The sequence below is a fragment of the Felis catus genome, chromosome A1 (genome assembly GCF_018350175.1).
Source record: "Felis catus isolate Fca126 chromosome A1, F.catus_Fca126_mat1.0, whole genome shotgun sequence".
Classification (NCBI taxonomy): domain Eukaryota; kingdom Metazoa; phylum Chordata; class Mammalia; order Carnivora; family Felidae; genus Felis; species Felis catus.
In genome coordinates, this window is record NC_058368.1 from 39,282,788 (window position 1) to 39,310,694 (window position 27,907).

Here is a 27,907-nt window from a genome sequence, read left to right on the forward strand (position 1 = left end):
TCTGCCCCTCCCCCACTCACATTTTCTCTGTCTCTCAAAATAAATAAATAACCTTTGAAAAAATATAAAAGCATACACTACAAGGGAACCAGCAACAAGAAGGAAAAAGACTTTTTGGAGGGTAGCTTGCCCCTGTCCCAACCGTAAAGAATGTGGTGGAGAGGTAGCAATCTTGGAAAAAAGAAGCAACACATTTGTCCTATACCAGGATGTGGTAAAGTCCATGGGAAGACCTCACATCTTAGAGCTCATCTGCATTGGCATTCTGGGGAGCACCCTTTTGTTTGTAACTGGATGTTCAGTGGTAAAAGATTTACTCGAATTATTTACTTGAATTATAGAAGCACAGAAGAACATGTACAGGTAAGAAGAAATTTGTCCAGAATGTTTAAAATGCTTTCTGAGAAGTGACCACCTTGCCAAACATATTAAAACACATCAGAATAAAAACAAGGTATTCACTTTAGCAGTACAGTCCTGGCATCTGTGGAAGCTGCATGAGATGATGCTTTGATTATTGCCGGAGGACACACTTATCCTTGCGAATATTCAACAAAGTTCTGTTTCAGATATAGGAACCACTAATACGTCCACCACTAGCAATCAAGATACCCTTACCAACACTGAAATACCTTTATAGCTTGTCACAGTCTCTGGAAATGAGATAGTGGAACAAATATTACACAAAGACTTACTCATTGTGGTTATTTTTATACAGTGGTGAGAATATTGTTCTTAAGTTTTTAGATATCCTTTTATTAATGTGCAAAAATTTTTGGATTGACAGTAACTTGGTTATTTAAACATGACACTGAAATGCCTTACTTTGTATGATATTCCATAGCATATTAAAAATGGTAAAATTGCATGGGTTTTGTAGGTACTTTTGGAATCTAGAAGAAATGAAATTTTGCCAAGTTACATAAAGAGAAAATTGAATATAACAATGTGAATGGTAGTCTAACTAAATGCATCAATGCTGTGGTTTGGAATAGAAATGAGAACATGTTGGAGGCTCCTGGGTGGCTCAGTCAGTTAAGCATCAGCCTTTGGCTCAGGTCATAAGCTCATGTTCATGAGTTTAAGCCCCATGTCAGGCTCTGTGCTGACAGCTCAGAGCCTGGACGCTGCTTCGCATTCTGTGCCTCCCTTTCTTTGCCCCTTGCCCACCCCACCCCCTCAAAAAAAAAAGTAAATAAACATTAAAACAATTAGAACATGTTGATATTTATCTGTTGTAGGATTTTTAAAAAAATGTTGTGGGGGTCAAAGAAATCATGTTATGATAAAAAAATTTTTTTTGTAATTTTCTTGATGACTGTAATTTCTAGGTGTAACTGACAAATCAAGTTTCCAAGCGAATGTTACATAGTATATGCACACTTTACTTAGTTTATCAGTTTGTCATTTTGAAGCTAATTATTTTAATTACTTTTAAGCATTACTCTTGTAAGACTTTGAAAACTACATTTTAACTTGGAACTCTAAGGATAGTCACCCTTCAAATCCTGTTGGTAAGCCACATTTAATATTTAATTTACCAAAATAATGTCTTGTTAATACTCTTTCAATAACGAAGTTGAGCATATAACCAATGTTTAAAAAAAAGTTTAAAATGTATAGGTTGAGGTATTTGGGTGGTAAGAAAATGTTACAATGAATTATCCCTTTTCTTGAATATGGGAAGACCAAAAAAATAAGGTATGTTGTGTCTTAACAGTGATTTTTTTTATCCAGTCTTGTTTGGAAAAACCATATGCCTGCCACAGCCTTAAAAGCCATCATGTAAATTACCAGTAAAGTATAACATATTCAAACATAACAAAATCACTTCCATAGTGGTGATACTCTAACAATATGGATATTCGTCATAGAAAACTAGAGGTTTATGATTTTTGTAAGTATTTTTTGTCTAGGTAGTCAGCGTACTTAAATATCAACTATCTTCCCTTTTCACTTCTTCTCTTAAAATTTATATGTATCCAGTACATTTAATTGTATCTTTTTTTATTATGCTAAATTTTCCTTTTATTTTTTTAATTACCTTTTATATTTTCAATTATTAAAAAGTATACAAAATAAACTTTCATTGCTGCTCTTGTAAGAGTTTTACAGTTTTCCTAAATGTATCCCTATAACTGCAGCAGTTCACCTATTTCAAAAATTTGGAATTCTGTTCATTTGTTGTCTTTAAGAGCACCTCAAATTTAAAGGCTACCTTATTGTACGTTTAAAGTGTATTATAACAGTGTGGTAGTTAATGAAATACTACTTTTTCTTTTGAAAATAAACATGTAATATATATATATATATATATACACACACACACACACACACAAATATATGTATATATATACATATACATATACATATGCATATGTATATATATGTATATATATACATATGCATATATATATATGTATATATATAAGCTTTAAAAAAATAAATAAAAGCATACACTTTAGCAAGTTTGTGGGAAATTGTTCTAATATGAGCTGGGTGATGTCTTCTACTATGCTACTCATCATTCACTAACTATTCCCAGGTTGGCAAACAAACAAACAAACAAAAAATAGAAATCAACGTGTATCTTTCCAACAGATTAAAATTTTCAAACACCAACTATTAACATGCCAAATTTTAATAAGCTTAGTGGTACACAAGGCTTAAAGATTTATAAGTGCTTTCAAATCAACCTTGTAGAAAATACAATATAACCTTCAAATAACCCTGGCTTGATGTGATAGTGGAGTGGAATAAAATTTCTTCAGTTGTTTGTTGGAAGGAAACCATAATGAGAACACTTCATAAGTGGATTAGAAAAATTTCCTATTGAATATATTACTAGTGTATCGTGAGCAATCTTCACATCCATCTATCAATCAAAAACTGCCATTAATCAAGAATCAATAAATGTTTCTTTCTTGGGGCATAACTTAGGCACTTGCAATTATTGAAAACAAACCAAATTATAATCGCTCAATTATAAAAATTGTTAATGTTTTAAAAATTACAAAAATATTTTCCTAAGATGATTTAAGAAAAATAGCTACAACTTAGTGCAAATTCCCCCCTTAAAATCAAAGCCTTCACTGAACAATAAAATGTCAAATACCCGCTTCCCATTCAGCATTCTCTATCTCCTTCCCCACTGAATTTTTTTTCACAGTACTTGTCATATCTGATACACTATATATTTTGTTTATATGCATATTGTCTTTTTACTCTCACAAAATACGAAATTCTTGAGGGAAGGGATTTCATTCACTGCTAAATCCTTTGCACTTGTAATATGCATACACTTAGTAAAACTTTTTGGAAAGAAGAAAAGAAAGAAGAAGGAAAAAAGAAGGGAAAATATATATATAAACATATTTAGGGTGTAACTTTCATGTTGATGTACTTATATGTATTTAATTCAGGCATAATGTACTGTTGTATCTTTACTAATTCCCATCCCTCGTCTTTTCTACAATTAGCAATGAGAATTTTAAAAATATCTTCAATCTACACATGTAAGTACATTTTAAGATATGTATGCAATCATGTATACATTTAAAAAGTACACATCTGATATATCCTCATAAGACTTACATTTTTTACTCCACTTTTTGTTTCATACAAAACTGCCTTTGTTTTTGTGTTCTTTGTTTTTGACACACATACAACTACTTCATCTATTTTATTCCTAAATTCGAGTAAAATTACATGAATATATCATACTGATTTATTCATTTCCCTACTGATGACTATTTAGGTTAGTTCCAAGTTTGCTGTGAGAAAAAAATAATTAATGCTGAAGTGTACTTCTTTGAACACTCCCTAGTGTAAATAAACAAGAATTTCTCATATGTGCATAAATATTCACTGATTCAAGAGTGTGTATCTTTTACTTTACAAGTTTACAAGACAGTACCAATTAATCTCCCCAATGGTTATACAAAATAACATTTCCAAAAATAGATTATCATAGTTCCCATTTTATAACACCACCACCAACATTGAGCATTAGAATGCTTTAATATTTTTTCTTCCAATCTGATAATTGTGACATGTTTTAATTTTAGTTTCCTGATGACCAGTGCATCTGAGCACTGTTTTCACATGCTTTACCCATTTTTATCTATTTCTGGGTGAATTCCCATTTATTAGCTTTGTCCAATTTTATTGGAACTTTTATTCTTATCACTTCAAAAGGACTGTCTTATACATTGTGGACACATATTTCTTTTCTGCTTATGGTAATATATTATGCCTATTAAATGGGATTTATTTGTTAAATGTAGTAAAATTCACCTATTTTATGATTTGTGCTACTTATGCTTTTTAAAGACCTTTTCTATACCAATTCTTAAAGATATGTCTTAATTTTCTCAATATTTGACTATTAAATTCCTCCATCTCTGAGGAATTTAATAGTTCTATTAAATTAACATATTTAATATGTCGGTACAGACAATCCCTGACTTAACAATGGTCTGACTTAGGATTTTCTGACTTTATGATGGTTCAGAAGCAATACATATTCAGTAGAAACCATACTTCAAATTTTTAATTGTGATGTTCTCCTGGGCTAGTGATATCTTGTGTGATAATGTCTCATGATGCTGGGTAGCCAGTCACAACTCCCGGTCAGCCACAGGATCACCTGCGTCAACAACCAACACATTTACAGCCAACCTTTACCTATATAGCCATTCTCATTTTTACTTTCAGTATAGTATTCCAGAAATTACAGGAAATATTCAACACTTTATTTTTTTTAATATGAAATTTATTGTCAATTGGTTTCCATACAACACCCAGTGCTCATTCCAACAGGTGCCTTCCTCAATACCCATCACCCACCCTCCCCTTCCTCCCACCCCCCATCAACCCTCAGTTTGTCCTCAGTTTTTACAAGTCTCTTATATTTTGGCTCCCTCCCTCTCTAACTTTTTTTTTCCTTCCCCTCCCCCATGGTCTTCCATTAAGTTTCTCAGGATCCACATAAGAGTGAACACATATGGTATCTGTCTTTCTCTGTATGGCTTATTTCACTTAGCATCACACTCTCCAGTTCCATCCATGTTGCTACAAAGAGCCATATTTCATTCTTTCTTATTGCCACGTAGTACTCCATTGTGTATATAAACCACAATTTCTTTATCCATTCATCAGTTGATGGACATTTAGGCTCTTTCCATAATTTGGCTATTTGTAGCAGCACTGTCAACAACACTTTATTTTAAAATACGCTTTGTGGGGGTGCCTGGGTGTCAGTTAAGCGTCCAACATATGGTTTTGGGTCAGGTCATGATCTCATGGTTTGTGAGTTCAAGCCCCATATTGGGCTCCATACTGACAGTACAGAGCCTGCTTGACATTCTCTCTCTCTCTCCCTCTCTCTCTCTCTCTCTCTCTCTCTCTCTCTCTCTCTCTCTCTCTCTTTGCCCCTCCCCTGCTCGCTCACTCTGTCTCCCTCTCAAAAATAAATAAACTTTTAAAAATAAATAAAATAGCCTTTGTGTTAAATGATTTGGCCCACTGTAGGCTAGCGTAAGTGTTCTGAGAACATTATGATGTTTGATAGGTTATGTGTATTACATACATTTTGAATTAAAACATTTTCAACTATGATGGGTTATCAGGATGTAATCCTATTGTAAGTCAAGGAAGACCTATATTTGCTTTGAGATATGCTCTGAGTAGTGTTGTAGTTTCATTTTTCTCCTTATGGATAGGGTATTATCTGAAGTCACATACTGAATTGTTATTATTAAAAAATTTTTTTATGTTTATTCATTTTTTGAGAGACAGAGACAGAGCATGAGTGGGGGAGAGGGAGGGAAAAGGAGACACAGAATCCAGAGCAGGCTCCAGGCTCTGAGCTGTCAGTCCAGAGCCTGATGTGGGGCTCAAACTCACAAACCATGAGATCATGACCTGAGCTGAAGCCACCTAGGTGCCCCCTGAATTATTATTTTAATATAGATTGTGTAATGCTAACTCTAGCAAATATCAGTATATTTGTGGAGCTAATTCTATGCTTTCTGTTTTGTTCTACTGATAACATCGTAAATCACGTGACCATAGCAATATTATTTATTCATTTTCAACTTAAGCGATATAGTTTTAATTTTTTCCAGCTTTATTGAGATATAATTGACATATAATATTGTGTTATTTTAATGTATAAAATGTGATGTTATGATACACATATATATGGCAAAATGATGAATGACCACAAGAAGGTTAGTAAACACCTCCATCACCTCACATAATTATCATGTTTTCCTGTGGTGATCTACTCTCTCAGCATCTTTCAAGTACATAATAGAGATTTGTTAACTGTAGTTACTATGATATACAGATCCAGAATTTATTCATTGAATAGCTGGAAGTTTATACTGTTAAACCAGTATTTTCCCATTTCCTCCATCTCCTCAGCCCCTGACAGCCGCCATTCTACTCTATTTCTATGAGTTTGGCTTTTTCAGATTGCACATACGAGTGAGATCATTCATCTTTTAATGGATCAGGCTCCATACAGATGTCTTCTTTGGAAGAAAGTATATTCAGTTCTTCTGTCCATTTTTTAATCAGATTTTTTGTTTGTTTGCTTTTGCAATTACATTCTATGTTCTTTTTATATTCTGGATGGTAACTCTTTATAGATATATGGTTTGCAAATATTTTCTCCTGTTCTGTAGGTTATCTATTCATTTTATTTTTTTATTTCTTTTGCTGAGCAGAAGTTTCAGTCTGGTAGTCCCACTTATTTATTTTTGCTTTTGTTGTTTGTGCTTTTGCTGTCCTATCCAAAATAGTCATTGCCATAACTAAATTCAAAGGGCTTTTTTCCTGTGTTTTCCTCTATGAGATTTATGGTTTCAGGTATTTTATTTAAGTATTTAATCCATTTTGAGTTGGTTTTTTTTTTGAACGCTGTTAAGACAGTAGGTCTAATTTAAAATTTTTGCACATAATTATACATATTTAACAATAGCATTTATTGAAGAGACTTATCTTTTTCCCATTGAATTGACTCCCTTGTAAAATATTAGTTGTCTATATATGTGTAAGTTTGGAAGTTTAGTAGCTAAGGCAGATAAAAGCAAATCATATTACAATAGTCTGAGGAATTACTGAGAATTTATATAATATTATAGGCATGGCACTTGATTCACTTTATTTACTTCATGTTTGATTGTTTTATAAAATACTGTTCTTACTGTTTCCTAACTCTATTAAAAAAGTATCAGAGACAATATAAATCTTTGTTATGAATTACAATTATTTTCTCATTTGGAAGATCCTTGCATGCCTCTTTCAGAAAGAATAAGGGCTATTTTAAGTCCCATATGTAAGCAATGGGCCCAATTTGTGAACAAACATAAAGATTATATTTTTTAATGTAAACTATAATTTAACTGTGTATTCAGTAATCAAAGAATATAGCAATGAGATATTAATATATCCATGAAGTTTTTGTGAAAGATTTCTAACCACTTTATTCTTTATTTGTCTTAGCAGCACAAGACCCTTCCTTTTACTCTAATATATGTAATTGTACCCTTCCTTGCCATATATCCTCTTGGAATAGAAACAGATATTTCTCTGTGATCAGTAGTTTTGCCCAGAACCTCTAAATAGTTCTCTGATATAAATGATATAAATAGATACAATTAAGTCTTAATTTTGCATTTATATTGGCCAAGAAAAGATTGATATTGACTAAGAATGAAGTCTATGTTTAGACTATGAGAAGTGCGTTTGCAATTTGTGTTGGTAATTTCAGAAAGAAAAAAAATAATAAACTTTGTTTTTCTTTTTTTATTTTATCTTTTCTTTCTCTCATTTACCCATAGGTTGAATGAGTAAGATATCCTTTAAAATAATTTATAAATTAATTACATTATAAATTTTTTCTCTCCTTATAACATGCAAAACTAGATATAATAAGTAAATCAAGACTTGTTTATTTTTAAACCAGGAATGACATTTTGCTGTTAATATTATACTAACTCTTAATAATGAATTTGATTTTCCCAAATTGATGAGGAAATTGCTGATTATGTGAAGTTTCCATATTTAGTAAAAATGAATATTAATATTGTAAAATGATGAATTGCTAATATGGGACATTGAGCTTGCAATCAACTATAAAATATCCCTCCTATAAAAGACAAGAATTTATAGCGATAATTTTAGTACTTAATTCCATTTCTAATGCCATGTATAACAAAGGAATAGGTAATTCTGTAGCCCTTCATAAGGGGAAATAATTATTTTTCTTTAAAAATTCTTACCATTTCAGCTATTTTGGAGGCATAATTTTGTGATCGTTATCAGCACTTTATTTTAAAATGTGTTCCAGAAAGAAAGGAAAGTAAAAAAAAAATGCCTGCTTGACAGTATAAGAAAAATAACTACAAAAAATGTTTGTTAATTAATTAAACTTATAAAGTCATTCTTAATTCATAACTACGGGTAGTTAGGAAGTGTTCAGTTTAGCTCCATTTCAAGAGGAACATACCAAGAGGTATTGTTGTATTGTATTGATCCAAACAATACTGCTTGGATCTAAGTCTGTTTAAATATATTAGAAATATAATCTTAACAGACAGAGGAGTAATCTCTTTTAATTGACATTAAGGAAGAGTTATAGGATTATTCAGATTAATCAAATATAGTATATACAACTAGGTATGATATAAATTCAACCCAATAAAGTATCTTTAAAACAGAGATATCAGGCTATATACATTTAAATATCTCTATACCCTAAACTATTAAAAAAAGAAAAAAGAAAAAGTTACATCTACAACAAAGGATTAACATCTGGATATCTGTATGAAGCATCTCATAAGTACCACCTCAGATCCTGCCCTGTCTCCCCGACCACCCCCACTCCATATACTTTTTCCTCTAAATCTGGGACTTCTCTGTTGACCTTGAGGCCTGAAATGTTTCAGCTCATTTGCATGAGCAACTTAAATTGAGGTTCTGTTAAACTCTAGGACTACAAATCTTTGACTAATGAGATTTAGGAGCCAGTCACATAAGTTCTTAACCTTTCCTCTCTCATATAGTCCTTGTTGAGATGCACTCATTTTATTGCTACTTAGAGTACTGTCATGAGATCAAGTAGTCGGTACATTTTAGTACCAAATGATAAGCATCCTTGCACTGTCTCTTCTTCTTGCCCTTCCTGTTCCCTTGGCCTTCACTTCTACTTCTCCTATTTACACTTTCTCAACACAGTGTCTTTGTCTCAGGCTCTGCTTTCTGAGAATTCACAAGAAAACAACATGTGAAAAAATTGTTATAAATAAAAAAGACCAGAGGTCAGTTTTATAATATAATAATAAGGAAATAACATGAAACATAATTCACAAACCAATAAATGGTTTCATTACTTCTGAAATTCAGATTAAAATGTGATCTCAAATTTAACTTTTTTACTTTCATAAAAGCATCAAATATTCTAATTTTGAAGAAGGAATCATGATTGTTAATAAAATGGAAATTGTACAGGGGCACCTGGGGGACTCAGTTGGTTAAGTGTCTGACTTCAGCTCAGGTCATGATTTCGTGGTTCATGGGTTTGAGCCCAGTGTCAGGCTCTGTGATGACAGCTGGGAGCCTGGAGCCTGCTTCAGATTCTATGTCGCCCTCTCTCTCTGCCCCTCCCCTGCTCACACCTCTGTCTCTCTCTTTCTCAAAAGTAAATAAACGTTCTAAAAAAAATTTTTAATGGAAATTGTGTAAACATTCTACCTTCAAAAATTAATAATGGTAAGTGTTTAGTGAATGATTACCATAGGACAGATATGTATTCAGTGTCTTGCACATAGTGAATAATGTAATCTTTAAACCAACTCTGCTATGGGTATTTTTGTTACCATTTTTCAGATAAAGAGTAGAGAATGAGGGTTAAAGTTAAGATTCAAACTCAGTACTCTGACTCCAGAAGACATGTTCTTTACTGTTCACTCTGCTGCCTCTTATGGATTGTAGATGCTCTGAGAGCTTGTAAATATCTGTACTTCCTGCTTCAGGGTATCCTCCTGGTTCTGACCCCAGTGCCTAGGCTTCAGGTAACCAAGGCAACCACCCTAAACTCAAAGTTCCAAAACACGTAGCGTATAATAAACGGGGTGATTAATCTTTTAATGATGTGGACCCCTTTGGTAGTCTGATTAAATCAAAAGATCCCTTCTGAGAATAATTCTTTTAAATTAAATAATTTATAGAATTATTAAGGAAATAATTGTACTTACATATAGCTTATAAAATATTGAAAAAGTAAATTTGTGATATGGAAATATATATGCTTCTTTTTTAACAAGATTTTGTGGTGGTTCCATAACTACATTAATTTCAAAATAACACTGTCTCCCATTGACTCCAAATGATATTTCAAGATATCACTACAAGAATTCATGAGACGTGAATAGAACCTCTGCCAGAGATTTCATAAACCTCTGTTTTGGGGATGGTGTTTGACCAGAGTGGATTGGAGTTGGGCATTCCCTTTCCCCAGGTCAATTAGGCTCAGGTAACACCCCAGCAGGTTAGTCTCAGATTAACTAGTTCCTCCTAAGGGCAGGCCTTGTGGAGAAGAGCCGTGTTCTGGTGTATTTTGAGATGGCTCCTTTTTCCCTCTCCCTACTGCAAGGAAGCATGAGGGGATTTTTCTCCAGTATTTACTGTGAAAGCCTAGACAAGCTCCTGGAGACAAAACTCACCCAAATGTGGAGGCCTCCGTATAACCAGCTCCCCCTGGAAATTTTCCCTCAGAATTGTCCACACAGAGCCTCCGGCAATTTGTCATTTGCAGTCCAGGGTCTTCAACCCCAGCACCTGTTCTCATGGCAGTTCCTGCTCCTGAGTTTCTTCTCTGGTAAGCCAGAACTCCTGGATTCACCTCTGTCTCCACTCTGAGAGGCAACAGTTTCCCCTCTGTCCTCCCTTACAGATTCAGGAACAGTTGAATTTTCAGTCTGTTCAATTTTTTAGTGTTGACAGGACAGGGTAGGAACATCCAAGTTCCTTACATGTGAAACTGGAAACTGGAAGTCCTATTTTTTTGTGTTCGTTTGTTTGTTTGTTTGTTTGGGGAAAGAAGAAAGAAAGAACAGAAGGAATAAAGGAGGGAGGGAGGGAACAGGCAGGATCCAAGGATTTAGAAATTGTGTCCCAGAAGTTAGGCAAAGACCGTAACTTTCTTTGGAGAAGTACAGTATGGGGCAGCCCAGAACAGCTGAGTTAATCCTTTACTGCACAGTCACCAACTGTTTGTACCTTTGTGTCAGTGCTTTTCTGCTTGTCCCATCCTCCAAAAAGAGATAAAGATCCCACTCAATGTAAATTTCTTTAAAAAAATTTTTTTAACGTTTATTTATTTTTGAGACAGAGAGAGACAGAGCATGAACGGGGAGGGTCAGAGAGAGGGAGACACAGAATCTGAAACAGGCTCCAGGCTCTGAGCTGTCAGCAGAGAGCCCGACGTGGGGCTCGAACTCATGGACCGCGAGATCATGACCTGAGCCGAAGTCGGCCGCTCAACCGACTGAGCCACCCAGGTGCCCCTGTAAATTTCTTTTAGCATGTGAATTCTCTTAATCACCTTTTATCCCTAGTGCACATGTAGTGCCCAAAAATAGCAGTGGCTCAATAAGTGTTAAAAAATATCTGAACAGAAATAAATCAAAGTCTGTTCTTGTTTTTGTTTTTGTTTTTAATTAATGCTATTGAGGAAGTGTATAGTGGAATGCATTATTAAATAATGTAGAGATAGACTCTCATTATTGTCAACAATTGTGCATCTTACTAAATTAGTATATCTGCATATTTCACATATTAGAAACAGATGAAACATAGGAAAGAGCAATCTAATAAGGATGAAAAGCAAAGTAGGTACTATGAAATATGATTAAGAAGAAATGATATTAAATTTTATTTTAGATAATGTTCAACTGTTGTTCCTATAAGTTCCATAATAGTTCTAATAGGTCAGAGGGCTGCAAACTGTTACTCACCATCTAAATCTGGTCTGGCACCTCTCATTTATAAATAAAGATTATAGGAGCACAGCCAAGCCCATTCATTTATGTATTGCCCTATGGAGGCTTGTGCATTAAAATGGCAAACTTGAGTAGTTGCAAGAAAACTGGAGAATCATATGGCCCACAAAGCCTGGGATATTATCTTCTTAATTACAGACAAAATTCGGTGACACCTGCCATGATGAATAAAAAAAGTTATAATCATAAATTCAAAATATAGTTTGAATTATTTGATTGGTTGTACCCTGAAGCAAGTATGTTTACTATTATCGAATGTCAAAATTGGAATCTTTAATTTATCTACTAAAAATTCCAGGGGCACCTGGGTGGCTCAGTTAGTTAGGCATCTTACTGTTGGTTTTCACTCAGTTCATGATCTCATGGGTCAGGGAATCAAGCCCAGAGTCGAGCTCTGTGCCCACAGCACAGAACTTGCTTAGGAAGCTCTCTCTCCCTCTCTCTCCATCCTTCCCTCACTTGCTCCCTCTCTTTCTCTCTCTCTCTCTTTCAAAATAAATAAGTAAACACAATAAATATACATTAAAAATGCCAAATATATAATTGCTAATATTAATAGGCTTTCATATATATTTATGTTAGGATTTTATCTATTATATTCCCTCTCTTTTCTTTGAAAGGGTTTAATTTCTAAATATATTGTTTTGTCCATTGGTCTTCATTTGATACAAATACAAAATTGTATCTATAAGATCTAAAGTTAGGATACTTTAATACTATTATTTACATTTAAATATTAATATTAACATTATTTTCCTTTCATTACGGACTGAGTGATGCAACAATGGTTCCTTTCCCTCCACCCCGTAAATATGACTTTTTGTATCTATAGCCATTTCTACTGGCTCACAAAAATGTGGGAGCCTCCCTATAACTGGCTACCCCTGGAAATTTTCAGTGAGTGAATTGAAATTGTTTCAGATCTGGCAGTGAAGAGGTTATTCTCTGTGACAGTTTTTCCTTGAATGGAGTTTGGTTGGTTGGATCAAGGGAATAATACTGAGCTTTCTATGATCCATACCAGTGGACTTTCTAGCAGCAGGTAGCAGGATAGAGTTCTGGTTGCTCAGCTGTTACTTCCAAAGAGATATAGCAAGAGGATTGGGAAAAGATCCCACTAGACACTCACACCACAGCTTCAGCAATAGTCTGGCTATAAGTGTGAGGGATGGACACAGTGATATTTGACTTTGATAAATAAAAAAGATATTTTAATTAAGTCACAATCTAATAAGAATTAAATGGAAATTTTGAGATATTGGACTAGTGGGTTTTGAACTGGGTGGATACTTGCAAACATGGATTAAGTTGGAAACTCAGATGTGAGAAATGAGAAAGAGGCAAGGACTTTACCACAAGTGATTTAAAACCAGTTCCTGGTACTATGGTATGGGGTCAGAGTGGGAACAACCAAAGCAAACATAATGAATAACTAATAATCTGATTCTTTGTTATAACTGTTTTCTTTAACAGAAACATAAATCTAGAGAAAGGTGAAAGCATAAAGTGGCATTAAATGCTCTAAAATTCAAGATTAAAATGACACAGGGTCATGGATTGAAGAAAACCGTTACAAATTACGACTTATCCTCATTTTTAAAATGTTAATTAAATTCTCTCTCATTAGGAGTCATGAAACACTCAGAAAACGCTCTTTATTTTTGTGCAACATATGTAATGTTGACCAGTTTCTCTCTTGATTACATTCTAATTACTGTTTTCCTTTTTCTCTCGAGAATGTAGAAGGAATCTTGTTTCCTTTCTAGTTTTGATTTCTCTTTCTACCCAATATTTACATTTACAGAATAAAAGAAATATAACGCCATAAATTTGCCAGAAAATGAAATTAGAACTATGTCAGCCAAAATTAATGAAGTGAAAAGCACTGTGACAACAAATAGAGATTAGACGAGGAAGACCGTGAGAATAAGTATAGTGTTTCTCCATTTCTTTCATCACTTTTTATCTGTTGTTATTCAGTAAAACAAATGCAGAAATAAGCTCCAATCAGGATTATTAGAAACATATAGTCTGTACCAAGATGGAATAATATCCACCATAATATTAATTTTTCATGGAAGTTATTGGATAACTTTTATGGAGTATTTTTGTTTTAGTAGACATATAAGGAATGGATTCTGAACTTAAACAGCCTGGGTTTAATCCTGGAGCTGCTGCTTAATAAACTCACTCAATCACTCTGTTGTTTGGGGTGATCTCCTCTGAAAAGTGGTGTGAGAATAAAAGCACCTCTTTATTGTGAAAATTAAATAGGTTAGTTCAATTAGTGTTCATGCTTGTGCTGACATGAAACAGTTATTCAAATCAACATCAACCATTACCTTATACCACAAAAACTAGCAAAAATATACATAAAATCCGAAATGTATTTTGATAAGAAAGTTATACTGAATCCTTTGGAACTAAGTTGCTAACTTAAAAGGGGGATGTTAAAGGTTTGCATTTCAGGGGCCATCATGGCTTTTGCTATTTGCTGCAGGTAACGGAAACTCTAAATCAAACTTTAAAAATGTAAACGGTAAGTAAAATAGTGTATTATTTGACATAGCAGTAGATAGGAAGACCATCCAGGTTTTTTGTTTGTTTTTTTTCTTTCTCTCTGGATATTTAATCAATGCATGCCTTTCCCTCATTGCCATAAGATGTCAGACAGAGACACTGAAACATTTTGGGTCCTGGTTCACACCCAGAGAAAGTGAAAACCTTTTTTTTTTTTTTTTCTCAAGCATGGAATTAGAGTCTTTCCCTTCAAACCAGTCATTTCTCGTTCACCTGCGCTGTGCACCAAATGGCTTAATTAACTGCACTTACCCCTATTGGAGTCAGGAGCAGGGGATTGAGGGAAGTTCCCCAGATCTATTTAGTTCTATGGAATTCAGAAGAGACAGACGTAAAATGAGTATTTGGTAGAAACAAAGTAGGGGGAGCAATTGCTAGAGAGGCAAAAGCACTGTCTACTACAATAGTGGACATTTTGATTATAGAACCTCATTTTAGCAGGGAAGTTGTGCACTGATAGAGTAAGTTGGTGCTAATAAAAAACTTCCAAACGACAGTGTATCTCCCACCTGTGTACTACTGAATGGATTTTTATCTTTTTCAGCAGAGTGACAGGCTATTACATGTAACCTCGACACACTGTACATTTATGCATAAAAGACTGATAAAAATATAATTTCCTCTAAATATATTTTGATTAGGAAAAGAGGCAAAGATGGAAAAAAAGATGAGGCTTGAAACATTTCCTAGGGTGGTGTGTTACAGAGAGAGAAGTTGAATGTGTGGAAAAGGAATCCCCCCCCATTGCTAATTCCTTCCAGGACTGACATTCAGATGAAATATATTTATTTGTAGAACTAAATACTCTTTAGTCATCAATCCTTTCTGATTCTTTTTTTGAAGGAATAAATCTGTAGAAAGAGCAAGAAAGAGACAGTTAAGTGGGCAAAGATACAGAAATGTCTGTAATAATAGAGCCATGTGATTTAGATATAATTAGATTTTATGACTTTACTGTTATTATTTTCTCTGTTTTGCATATAAATTTGCATATATACGTGATCTCAACTCAAATATATTTTATTGGGAAAAATAATGTTTAATTATATGATGCTGGTCATCTTGAGAATAGATTTAATATATATATAGTGTTTCATCAAAATATATTAAACTTGTTAGAAATGGTCTCCCACATTTTTTGGCTTTATGTTTGACTCCTTTTTGTTCTTTGTTAAATTCAAAAATCTATAACTGTAAAGTTAAGAGAGGGAAAATCACAGTGGTGCCATATAGAAAGAATATTTAACAGTTTTTATTTTAAAGCTTAATTGAACACGAGGAGTAGAGATTTTCAAAGTGCTAAATTATTTGAAGTATTTATAAAATAGCATATATTTTTTAAATAATAAAGATAATAATTATGAATTCAAGTAACATCCTGCACCTGGACACAATTTTTAAATATGATTACGTATTCAATTCCATTTTCCCAATAATGTACCTTTTAGATTGAGAGCCTGAATTTATGTTCAGTTTCCAGATTAATTCCTTCACCAAATATTAGAGAAATAGATTGTATTTTGTGGGGGGATGCTGCTATGAATTCTTGTCTGCTTACTAATCATGGGACTCGTGTATCCTCTATTTCATCCTTCTTTGAGTTTATTGATTACCTCATCGACTTTTCTATTTCCAGCCTGTCTGTTCATTCAGACCAGTTTGCACCATTAGCAAAATACACAGTTTATGTTTGATTCCTCTTCTCAATACCCACTTTTGAAATTAGGCTTTGAAATACAGCAACTGGTTGGCATTAAAACAAATATTTTAAACTTTGCAATGAGGTAAATTTCAGTTTGTTTTTTTTTCTAAATTGAATGGAATATAAGCTGTTTTCAAAGTAAATAATGAAAACTTATTAGAAAATTGCTTAATATTTGCAATACATGACAGTATTTAGAAACACATATGTTTGTAAAATTAAAAGATACACCTCAAGGCTGTTTAGATAAGAGTATTTTTACTGATATGATTTAATCTTTATTCATATTTGCTATGATTCAAAACTTTTAAAATAAGACACATTTTATCATTTAATGTACCATTTCTATTTATATATGATACAAGGTAAAAAATCATATAATTTATATTTTCTCCATAATTTTTTCTTAGACATACATACTTTCATAGCATGATGGTGACATAATTCAATAGGTAGCTTTTTATTTCTCTTATGACTATATTTTATTCATGACTGAAAAACTTAAAAGTTAGTTCTAAATTGTCTGAGCTTCTCCTGTAATACTGTTATAGATTTTCATATACTGGGCTGTATGTAGTCCCTATTATAAATAAAAGTTATGTATAAATTATATTCACACATTGTATCATGGCATATCTATACAATCTTATCAGGGAGTTAAAACTGACCAAGGCCTGGTTTTCTATTTGAAATACATATTTGTACACGGAGAAAACTAATACAACAATGACTTTGAAACAGATCTGCCTCCTTTAAGTATGGTCAAAAACATGTTTCAAAGTTACATAAGACCTTTAGAAGTTAACAGTAATGACTGCTCAGTGACATAAAGAGTCAACGTTCTTTAATTCAGGTTTTATTAAGTTGAAAGCTACTTGTGGGGGAGGATTCTTACTTGTTTTAATGTTTGTTCATATTTCTAGTTATATTACTAGTTGTATTTTGTTATATTTCTAGTTTCTAAAACCAGTACTTAAATGGTCTCTTCAGATCAATAGGTGTTGTGCTAAATAATTAAGTAAATACATTTACTGTTGCTTATTCTCTGCTCTTCAATCCAGAGTTACTTCTTTAAGCACTGCAACCAAATTTAAAAATTTTAAAGACAATTTTTTAGGCATTTTATTCCCAACAGTCCTTGATGCTAGTAAGTCCATGGCATGCATTATCTCAAAGTTTGGAAGAATACCCATAGAATAAAAATGTCAGTGGATTTTCTTTATAGATTATTTTTCAAATCCAATGTGGAGAAAATAATTATAAGGCAACATTTAACATTGTATAATCCAACCATTTAACTTATGTATTTATTTGAAAATGTATGTTTTATATCAAAAAAAGCTGAGATTATTAAAAGTAAAAACTTTGAAGATAGGGTTAGGGTGCAGTTAAGGCAATTCCAAAAGCTTGGATACACCTGTTACATACTACAACGTGAAGGATTAGGTCCAGTGCTCGCTTCACCAGCACACATACTAAAATTGGAAAGGTGCAGACATTAGCATGGCCTCTGTGTCAGGATGACACGCAGACTCATGAAGGATCAGGTGCGTAGAGGGTATGATGTAGACAAAGGACAGGAGAAATATGCAAACTGATTTTGGAGTAATCCCTTCCCTAGTCTAAGAGCTGGTGGGAAGATGATCTGAGGAATCTATGTGAGGTAGATTCTTGAGAAGGGAACCAATGCCTCACTCTCTGGCTGTAGTTGAAAGGGAAGCAAAAAACAACAACAACAACAAAAAGCTTTCAGAAGCTAGAGTTGCACCCTACCAAGAATAGTGCTGCATTCAGCTTATTGTCAGAGAGGAAGAGTAACAATGGGGATAGAATTGCTCAGGTAGGTCTCACACCCAAAGGCAGCCTCCAGCACACCCCAGTGCAGTAACGAGGCTTCTCTAAATCTTTCCATCTCCTCTGAGGGATAAAAGTGTGGGTTAGATACATAGAGCCCCCTAAGTACTCTGGGAGAGGGACAAGGTAGAGGTAGAGTATGTGCAGCAGGCTACCTGAGGAGGTCCAAGGTATCAATAATGCATAGCAAATCCATAGCACGTCCAAGGTATCAATAATGATTGACATATACAGCTTTGAAATTGAAGTATACTGATCCCACTTGGGGGTCAGTGTAGACAGAGAATAGTTATGAGGCTTCTCTCTCCATTCCTCCTTGAATTAAAGAACATATGTGAACCCACTCACTCCAGGAAGAAATAAAATACAAAGGTGAAGGGAGAGAAATCAGAGAGGCTTGATTGAATAGAGAGTCATGACAAAAGTAATTCAGTTCCAAATGGAATAACACCAAGTTTATCTTTCTTTAATGGACAGTTTGTAACTATCCTACAATCAATAAAAAACTAGATCCCATCATTTGTACTTAAAGAGATATAAAGATAGGTATTCTTTACACACCTGATTCAAAGAAGTGTAAATTTAATGCACATTAAATTTGTCATTAGGTTGTTAAAAGCTCTGTAGGTAGTTCCATATGCCAGTCAAAACTATCCCCTTACTATGTTTAATCAGAATCACCTGAAGGGCCTTTTAGTAAAACAAAGATTCCTGGACCTCTGGGGTGGGGACTGAGAATTTGCATTTTTAACAATTATCCAGGTGATGCTGATGCTTCCGGTCTAAACCCTACTCTTCGACAACCATTGCCTTACTGTATATAACCATATTGTATGGTTTTTGCTTTAGTCAAAATCTCCAGTGTTTTTATCATGTCCACTATTTTCTATATCTCATTTAATAATCAAACACAAGAGAAATGGATGGCTTTATAGAATAAACCAAAGTCACTTTTATTTTTGCAGTTGCACTGTTGGGTGGCAGTTAAATTAAATCACAGTGTATGGGATGTGCCCAGAAGAATTTGGGCTTCTTTTATGGAACTGTGCTTTAAATTTTATCTGGTCCTTTCCACGTATCCTTCTCAGGTTGATGCAAGATTTTAGTATTAATGAAAGATACAACCTGTGTGATTATGCCAAATTTCCTACTAATGTATTTGTAATAGCAAATAAACAGTAACTTTGTTGAAATGATGCAGAACATAGTCACCTATGGGATAGAGAAGAGGGTATAGTTTGGGCATAGCATATTTTACTCTCCTGTTAGGTAACAAGATATAATTGATGCTCATTAAAGCAGATGTCTGAAAAGTATTTGATGGATTGATAGAAGTGACATGCTCTTCGAACTAACTATGCACCTAAGAAAAAGTCTTAATTATTCCTTTTATCATAGAAAAGTCAACGATTTTAACAATAGCTATATTATATACATTGTGATGTATATTTGATGACTCATCCTCAGAGGTGGGGACAAAGGATTTCACTAGTAGGTAAGAACATAGGAACGCCTTCTTGGCCTCCTGGGAATTAAAAATCTTGTGTTGTTACATCCAAACTCCTACTCTGCCAGTGTGGGTCCAAGTAGTGAATACAACTGACTGAACTAAAAGTCTTTTAAAATATATTAATTTAATATTTCCAGGCATTGTTCTAAGCATTTATGACCTATGTTAATCTTCATAACAAGTCAATGAGATGAGAACAAGTTGAATAGACATTTAAGTATTTTGTCTAACTAGTGAGCAGAGTAATTGGGATTAGAATCTGGCATGTGGGGAGGGATTCTTACTGTTGTCAGTAAACTTGATTCTTTCTCCCCTTCATGAATCTATTACCATACCTACCATAAGACTATTACCAAATGTCTGATCCCCTTAATTAAATAATCATGGTAGTTTTCTCCTCCTAGATACCTCTGCATAATTGTTTACTCTTATTGGCCTGTTTCATTTTCCATTTCATTGAATTTTCTAATTTTCTTCCTAATTTAGACACTTTTCTTATGTCTGACTCATGGGTTCCCCTTTTATTGCCATTTGATAAATGAATGCATTTTCAAAATTAAGACATCAGCCTTATATTTTTCCTAGTTTACTTTGGCAATTTCACCAATTTCCAGGTAAATAATTTTATTTTCAAGAGATACCAACATTTCCCATCCCAATGTTCTTTTTCAGTGTGAACCTGTCATTTCCCCAATGGGAGGTAGAATTTAATTTCCTTCTCCTTCAATCTAGACAAGTTTATAACTGCTTTGACCAACAGAATATGTGGGAAGGAAGCTATATATCTTCCAAAGGTAGGTCAAAAGAGGTATCAGCTTTAACTCTGCTCTGTTGGAACACCATTCTGAGCAAAGCTAGTTGGCAAGAAGTCTCACTACCCTGAAACTACCACTAGGTTTAATATTTCCAAGTGTAACATTTCCAGACTTTCAGTTATCGCTGCTTATGCATGAAACAGGTGGGTAGATGAATACGATTCAAATCAATAATTCAAATCAATCAATAAAACCACTAGTGGAATACCAATGAGCCACCATAGATAATGAAATGAGAAGTAAAATCGTAGGCTTCCATATTTATCTTAAATAAGTTCCTTTCATGTCAAACCCTGCCCCTATTTCTGACCTACAGAATCTTTAAAAATAATGATTTAAGTGTAAACCATTAAATTTGAAGTGGTTTATTGTGCAACATTATTAACTTGAATACCCATGTATTCTAAAACCCCCATTTTACAGCTAAACTTCTAGTAATTTTCTATTCCCATCTCATCCTCCTCCTATTATGTTCTTTTTACTTTCAAACGTTGTATTCTAAATAGTACATTTGGCACTGGACACATTAACATAAATAAGATGTAGTCTCTTCCCTCATGTCATATTTGGAAAATGTTTTATTTGGGAAAAAAGAGCAAATATAGCAATGTTTTAGATTATGTCAATTTAGAAATAAACAAAGGCATTTGGGAGGAAATAAGAATCACAATCAATACTCAGTAGAGTTAAAATTTATTTTATTTTATGTTTGATACATTTAATGAGTGACTAATTCTATTTGTTCTACTGCTCAATTAAAATTATCCTTTCTATTTCTATTCCTAAAGTCATTGCTGTAATGCATGTATTCTCGCTGTGTGTTGTAAAGTTTCCTAAAATACAGGCAATATATTCTGTCTCAATCTCTGGATGAAATTAAGTAATTAATTAGTTAGGTGATAGAGTATTAAAAGTCATGCAATAAGATATATGAAGAAAGACAATTAAAAAGTGATCCTCAAAGGTGTGTAGAAAACCCAGAGATTGTCAGCCAGGCCAGGCCAGTATGTACAAAGACTGTGTGTACATTGTTCATATACAATGTGTTGTTGTCTTTATTATTTCATATTAAACATGTAGCTTCTATCTTGGAAAAAATAAAAAGTATCCCTCAAGTAATTCAAATATTGAATCGAGATGATAAGACAGATTAGAAAATAAGTCAGTAAATTACTTTCCAGTGGTCCTATAACTATTAATTACCACACTCCAGACTTGTGTATGCAGTCCAGAATTCTATAATGTATCATTCTAAACTAAAGAGTACATACTTCCTATAGTCATTCCTCATGCTCCAGTTCCCTAAATGATGATGTAATGAGGGCTAGATATTTATCTGAACATGCAGCAGATTTTGCACCAGAGGAGAGAAACCCCAAAGATCCCCTAACCTTGCTCACCTCTAAATAATGATCAAATATTTCTGGGGTAAAAAGGAAAAAAAATGTCTCTAGGTTTATTACCCTTGCAGTGGAAGCAAATGGCTCCAGGGGAGGTAAGCTTTTAAATATCACCAGAGCAATTCACTGTGTCTAACTTCAAGAGGATGAAGTTACTGGTAGAGTTTATTGTGGACCCCTGCAGCCCGCTCCACAGAGGACACCGGCAGTTTTTGCCACTGAGGTAACCAACAGCTGTTGCTGCCACAGACATATGGAGAGGGAAGGCTGCTGTGTGCCCCTCAGAAGGAGTGCTGTTGCACTGTCCAGGGCCAGGGTGTCCAGTCTCTCTCCCAACCACGCACACACCTCACACCTCAGAACCCTGGCTCTACCATGTGTGTCAGTACTTCAGACCCTGCTCTACAGCTGCTTAGGCACCTGAGCCACCATGTGGGGGCTACCCAGTGCCCTGGACCCTGGAGCTGCTTTCATTCTGTGGAGCACCTGCGTTCCAGTTGCCAGCACTATGGCTGTTCCACAGGCACCATGCACCAGGTGAAGTGCTCCTACCACCACTAGTGTGCCTAGTGTGCCCGCAAGCCAGACCTGCTGCCACGAGGGTCTCTCTCAGCCACCACATCCCTGTGGGAAAAAAAGAGATCAAGAGGTCCCCCACCAGCCTTTGACACAGAAGACCCTAATAGCCCTTACCACCACTACAGTTACCCGCAGCATTGGCCACTGAGAACCCCTGCACCAATCGCTAATGCTGACTTCAGCCAATGGAGATGCATGGAGACAACACCCTTGGGTCTTTCCAGGAGCTGGAATTGCCACACCTCAGTCAGCTGACACCCTCACACTCTCCCACAGGTAAAGATCTTTCTGCACCAAAACCAATATGTAAAGTCTAGAACAGGTGACTGCTCCATCAAATGTGGAGCCACCAACACAAGACTGTAGGAAACATGATACTACCAAGTGAACACAATAATTATAAAGCACATGAAGCCTATATGGCTTATGGGATGTTGTCAACAAAAACAATTTTTGCATTATGAAGATGCCCAAAGCGGAAAAAGAGACAGAAAACTGATTTAAAAATAAAATGTATGAAAACTACCTAAAGCTGGAGAGAGATACAGACATGCAGGTACCTGAAGCTTATATGTCTCCATGAAAATTCAACCCCAAAATGACTACATCAAAACACATTATAATAAAACTGTCAAAAATCAAAGACAAAGAATATTGAAAGCAAAAAGAGAAAGGAAACTCATCTCATACAAGGAAACCCACTGCAGCTATCAGCACATTTCTCAGCAGCAACCTTGCAGGCCAGGAACGAGTAGAATGATATATTCAAAGTGATTAAAGAAAAAAAAAATCAAACAAAAATACTTTACCCAGTAAGTCTTCCAAAATAGAGGACAGATGAAGACTTCCCAGACAAACAAAAGCTGAGGGAGCTCATGACCCCTAGATCTGCCTTACAAGAAATGCTAAAGGGAGTTCTTTATTCTAACATAAAGGATTTTGATTAGTAACATGAAAACAAACTGAGTTTTAGCTAACATCAAAACCTATGTTGTTAAAACTAATGATATATTTTCTTTGCAATCTAGGAAAGTTTATGGTACACCTTTTTTGATTCTATCATGAACACAGGACTATTAGGAAAAGCAAGATGACATTAAATAGTGTTCAAAGAAATGTTTGTTTTATCAAAATAATATACTTCCATTTAAATAGCTTTGTTTAAGTGGCCTGCCATTATTCTCCTGATTACCAATTTATCAATTTTTATGGTACATTATATATTTATATAATTCCTAGTAACTTAAAAATAAGGTTTAGCTCTATGTTACAGCTATTATTTTATCTTCATTGATTTTATTTCAAAGTACATGTGTAATAAGGGGTACTATCTGAGGAGCACAAAATATACTGCTATATTATTTTCTAAATGTTAGCTATGTTATATTTGAGAAGTCACCTGCATCTGTGGTGTTTCCTTTGAAACATGACCCTCTCTTTTTTACCTGTCATGCATTTATAACATTAAGGTAATAGTTGAGTGAGACAAAACCATTCAGACTGTATTTCATTATGGTATGGTGGGCATCAGGCAATAGTTATCCTCAAGGGCTTTAAAATGATTTCCACAGAATTGTGTCAATCGTCATCAAAAGTGAATGTGTTGAAATCAAAAGTGAGAATCTTGCTATAGTGTATCCAAGAAATAAATTTAAATAATGTTTCTCTTTGATTTTAGAATATTATATTACATAGTCTATTTTAAATTATTTGAAAAATCTTTTTTCCAAACAAACTGATATTGTCTAACCTGCATGCATAAAATTAAATTAGGGCAAACACAAAACAAAGTTATTTTCTTAATTGCCAAACAAATTCACTGTTTCATAATCAAAGGCAGATACTCCAGGGCATGAATTGCACAGAGTTAATTCATGCTTAGGTGCATTGATGGCTCGGAGCCTTCAGCCTCATGCTTAGCAGAACACTAGGTGTGAAATATTACAACACAATTCACAACCTGTCATGTCTTATGGCTTAATTAGGAATGTTTATGATCTTGTTACTCATATTCTATCAGTAATAGACAACTAAAAAAAGAGACAAGGGACCATTATATGCAGAATAGTGTCATCATCATCGCATAAACTGAAAGCTCAAACTGTGGTTTAATTCAGTCTGGAATGGTAACTAAAGAAATAACAAAAATAAGTATCATAGGAGAATAGAACCACACAAATACTGTGTCCAAGAAAAGAACTGTGAAGTGACATATGCATGTATTATTTGATCTCCTTATTGGATACATGAATATTTGGGTGTATTTACTGGGGTTAAAAAGACATTCAGTCTAATCATCCAAGAAAACTACATATATTCTGGAAAGGAGGAAATTGGTTTAACCCATCAACACCATAGAGGGTGTTTGACCCTTAATGCATAAACTCAAAAAAGATTTTGTTTTATTCTGTGATGATAAAACCTTCAATATTTTCAATATTTCTTATAACTTAAATGACTACCTAGTAATTTCACAACTTTTGGATTCTGTTTTTGTTTTTATATCTATGTAGTAGTAGATAAATATTTAATAATTTACATCAGTAAAAAAATATAGTAAAGGAAAGCTCATTTTAAGACTGTTGGTGTAAAATGCACTTACAGAATGATATGTTATAATACATCAAAAAAGATATTGGGCATGCGGTTTAGTAAATTAGGATTAAACAATATGTATACTGGAATCAGACCTGACCAAATATGAATGTCCTATTTTTACCTGTAATATGTACTGTAGATTTAGCTTTTTTTTTTTTTTTTTTTTTTGTAGTCAGGGCAAATAGATGTTTAAATGTGTTTGTACTGGTCAAAATGTGAGTATCTACTATGGCCTGCAAGTGCAGTAGTTGAAACCACTACTAAAAAAAGAGTCTATTGTGATTTTTTTAAAATTTCTTTAAGTTCATTTATTTATTTTGAGAGAGAGAGAGCAGAGAAGGGAAAAAAAGAAAGTGAGAAGAGAGAGAATCCAAAGCAGGCTCTACACTGTCAGCACAGAGCCTGACTCAGGGCTTGAACCCACAAATCATGAGATCCTGACCTGAGCTGAAATCAAGAGTTGGACGCTTAACTGACTGAGCTACCCAGGTGCCCCAAAGTCTGTTGTGATTTTTTAGGCACCTCCATTTCATCCCTTAGCGCTCAGGAGTTCCGTTGTGTTTTTGGTTTTGTTTTTTTTCCTGGTCAAGAAGGGTGCTATTATCATAGCAGGAAATGATTAAACCAGATTACTCTAACAGCTTTTGCAAAAGTGGGAAAGGCATCATTTATTTGGCAGTTTCTACTCAATCTGCATTGAATTTCCTTAAAACATTTAGAAAACGATTGTATTAATTTTAGCAACAACAACAACAACAACAAAGAAACTGTTACCAAGATATTGATGGTTTCATAAATATATTCGAATAAACTAGTATTCACTGAAATATCTAGTTCTAAAACTGACTGATTTGATTTATCTGTGTCAGCCATTATTCATCCATCCATTCATTCAACAAATATTTAGTGGGCACCTTGTAAGAAGCAGCACTGTAATATACTCCATCTATAGCAGTGAATAAACCTGGCATTCTCCCATACATTGAGCAAAATTTCAGGTTTTTAGCTCCTTTCCAATATTAAACATTAAGGTTTTCCCATTTAAAAAAAATTAATGTTTATTTATTTTTGAGAGAGAGAGACAGAGAGCAAGTGAAGGGGAGGGGCAGAGAGAGAGGGAGACACAGAATCCGAAGCAGGCTCCAAGCTCTGAGCTGTCCACACAGAGCCACACCTGGGGCTGGAACTCACGAACTGTGAGACCATGACCTGAACCAAAGTGAGATGCTCAAACAACTGAGTCACCCAGGCACCCCAGGGTTTTCTCATTTTTTAATACTGGAAGTATTTCATATCATCTGTGGAGTTAATATAGATACACTTTGTAACTCAATGAATTTAATCTCCAGTTGCGTTTCATCATAAGCCATATGCGTGAACCATTGTCACAGAAAAATTAGAATGATGGACATATTTTCTCTAAACTTTTATAGTTATCAGTTTTGTTGGGTTATATAGTGTTCAAGCAATTATCCAGGAATATTGGGCAATAATAATAATCATAATAACCATTCTTCCATATGTGAGGAATTGAGAATAGTTAAAACATTAAAACATCTTCTTTGAATGAATCAATGAAAATAGTCCTCTCTATTGATAAAATATACTTGGTAATTTTTCAAGTACTTGTAAATTACATCATGTGTTAAGTCATAACAAAGGACATATGCAGTATTGATAGAAACATACTGCATAGGAGGAAACTGCATTTTTGCCTTCAGTAATTCAGTTATTTTTAAACTTCATGGAGGTTTATTGGCAAAGTACAGATGTTTTTGGTTATTTTGAAGATAAAGACATATATAATTATTTTAACATAAAGACAAAGATTTTAACTATAAGTACTCTCATAGGGAAGAAATAACAGTATCCCCAATTCCCAATTCTGGATTGCATCATCAGCTTATCTGTAGACATCAATAAGATCATCCAAAAATTGACCTTTCAAATAAATAATATACAAGACATGCCTCTTAACAACCTCTTGTCACATTAAACTCAATGAGTCAATTATAGCGTAATGTGATCTGATTATAGTCAATCCATTATTGAACTAAAAATGCATTTAAATGGATTTAAAACAAAATTAAAATGGTTTCATAGTTACAACATCATGTTTTGTTTTTCTGTTTCTTTTCCATAATCGTGCTTTCTTCTCTGCATTTAAAAATTCTCTCATATCATTATGACAGTAATATAAATTTTCATGATGTAGTGTTTGGGGGAATAATAAAATAGAGGATTCAAATTATTATTTTATGAATTTATTTAAGACTGGCAATCAATCCTGAAGTAATTTATATTACTTCAGAATTCTTCCTGATTTATTTCAGTACTTTTTTTGAAAGTTTAATCTCAAACCTTAATTTTATTTATTTACAAGTTCCACTATACCATACTCTTGTAAGTGACTTTTTAAAAATTTTTTAATGTGTATTTATTTTTGAGAGAGAGAAAGAGAGAGAGTGTGAGCAGAGGAGGGGCAGAGAGAGAGGGAGACACACAGAATCCAAAGTAGGCTCCAGGCTGTGAGCTGTCAGCACAGAGCCCGACATGGGGCCCGAACTCACAAACTGTGAGATCGTGACCTGAGCCGAAGTCAGATGCTTAACAGACAGAGCCACCCAGGCTCCCCAGTGACTTTTTTTTTTTAAATACAATTTATTGTCAAATTGGTGTTCATACAATACCCAGTGCTTATCCCAACAAGTGCCCTCCTCAATGTCTATCACCCACTTTCCCTTCTCCCTCACCCTCCATCAACCCTGTTTGTTCTCAGTATTCACGAGTTTATGGTT

General features: G+C 34.2%; 1 long non-coding RNA gene and 1 other non-coding gene across 3 annotated transcripts in view; both read left to right on the top strand.

The window, feature by feature from the left end:
* LOC123384391 overlaps positions 1-27,907 on the top strand; it is a 547,325-nt gene that overhangs the window by 280,789 nt on the left and 238,629 nt on the right. The window lies entirely within an intron of this gene.
* LOC111556975 lies at positions 17,805-17,908 on the top strand. Its single transcript, XR_002736686.1, has one exon. It is a non-coding gene; the product is annotated as a U6 spliceosomal RNA (small nuclear RNA).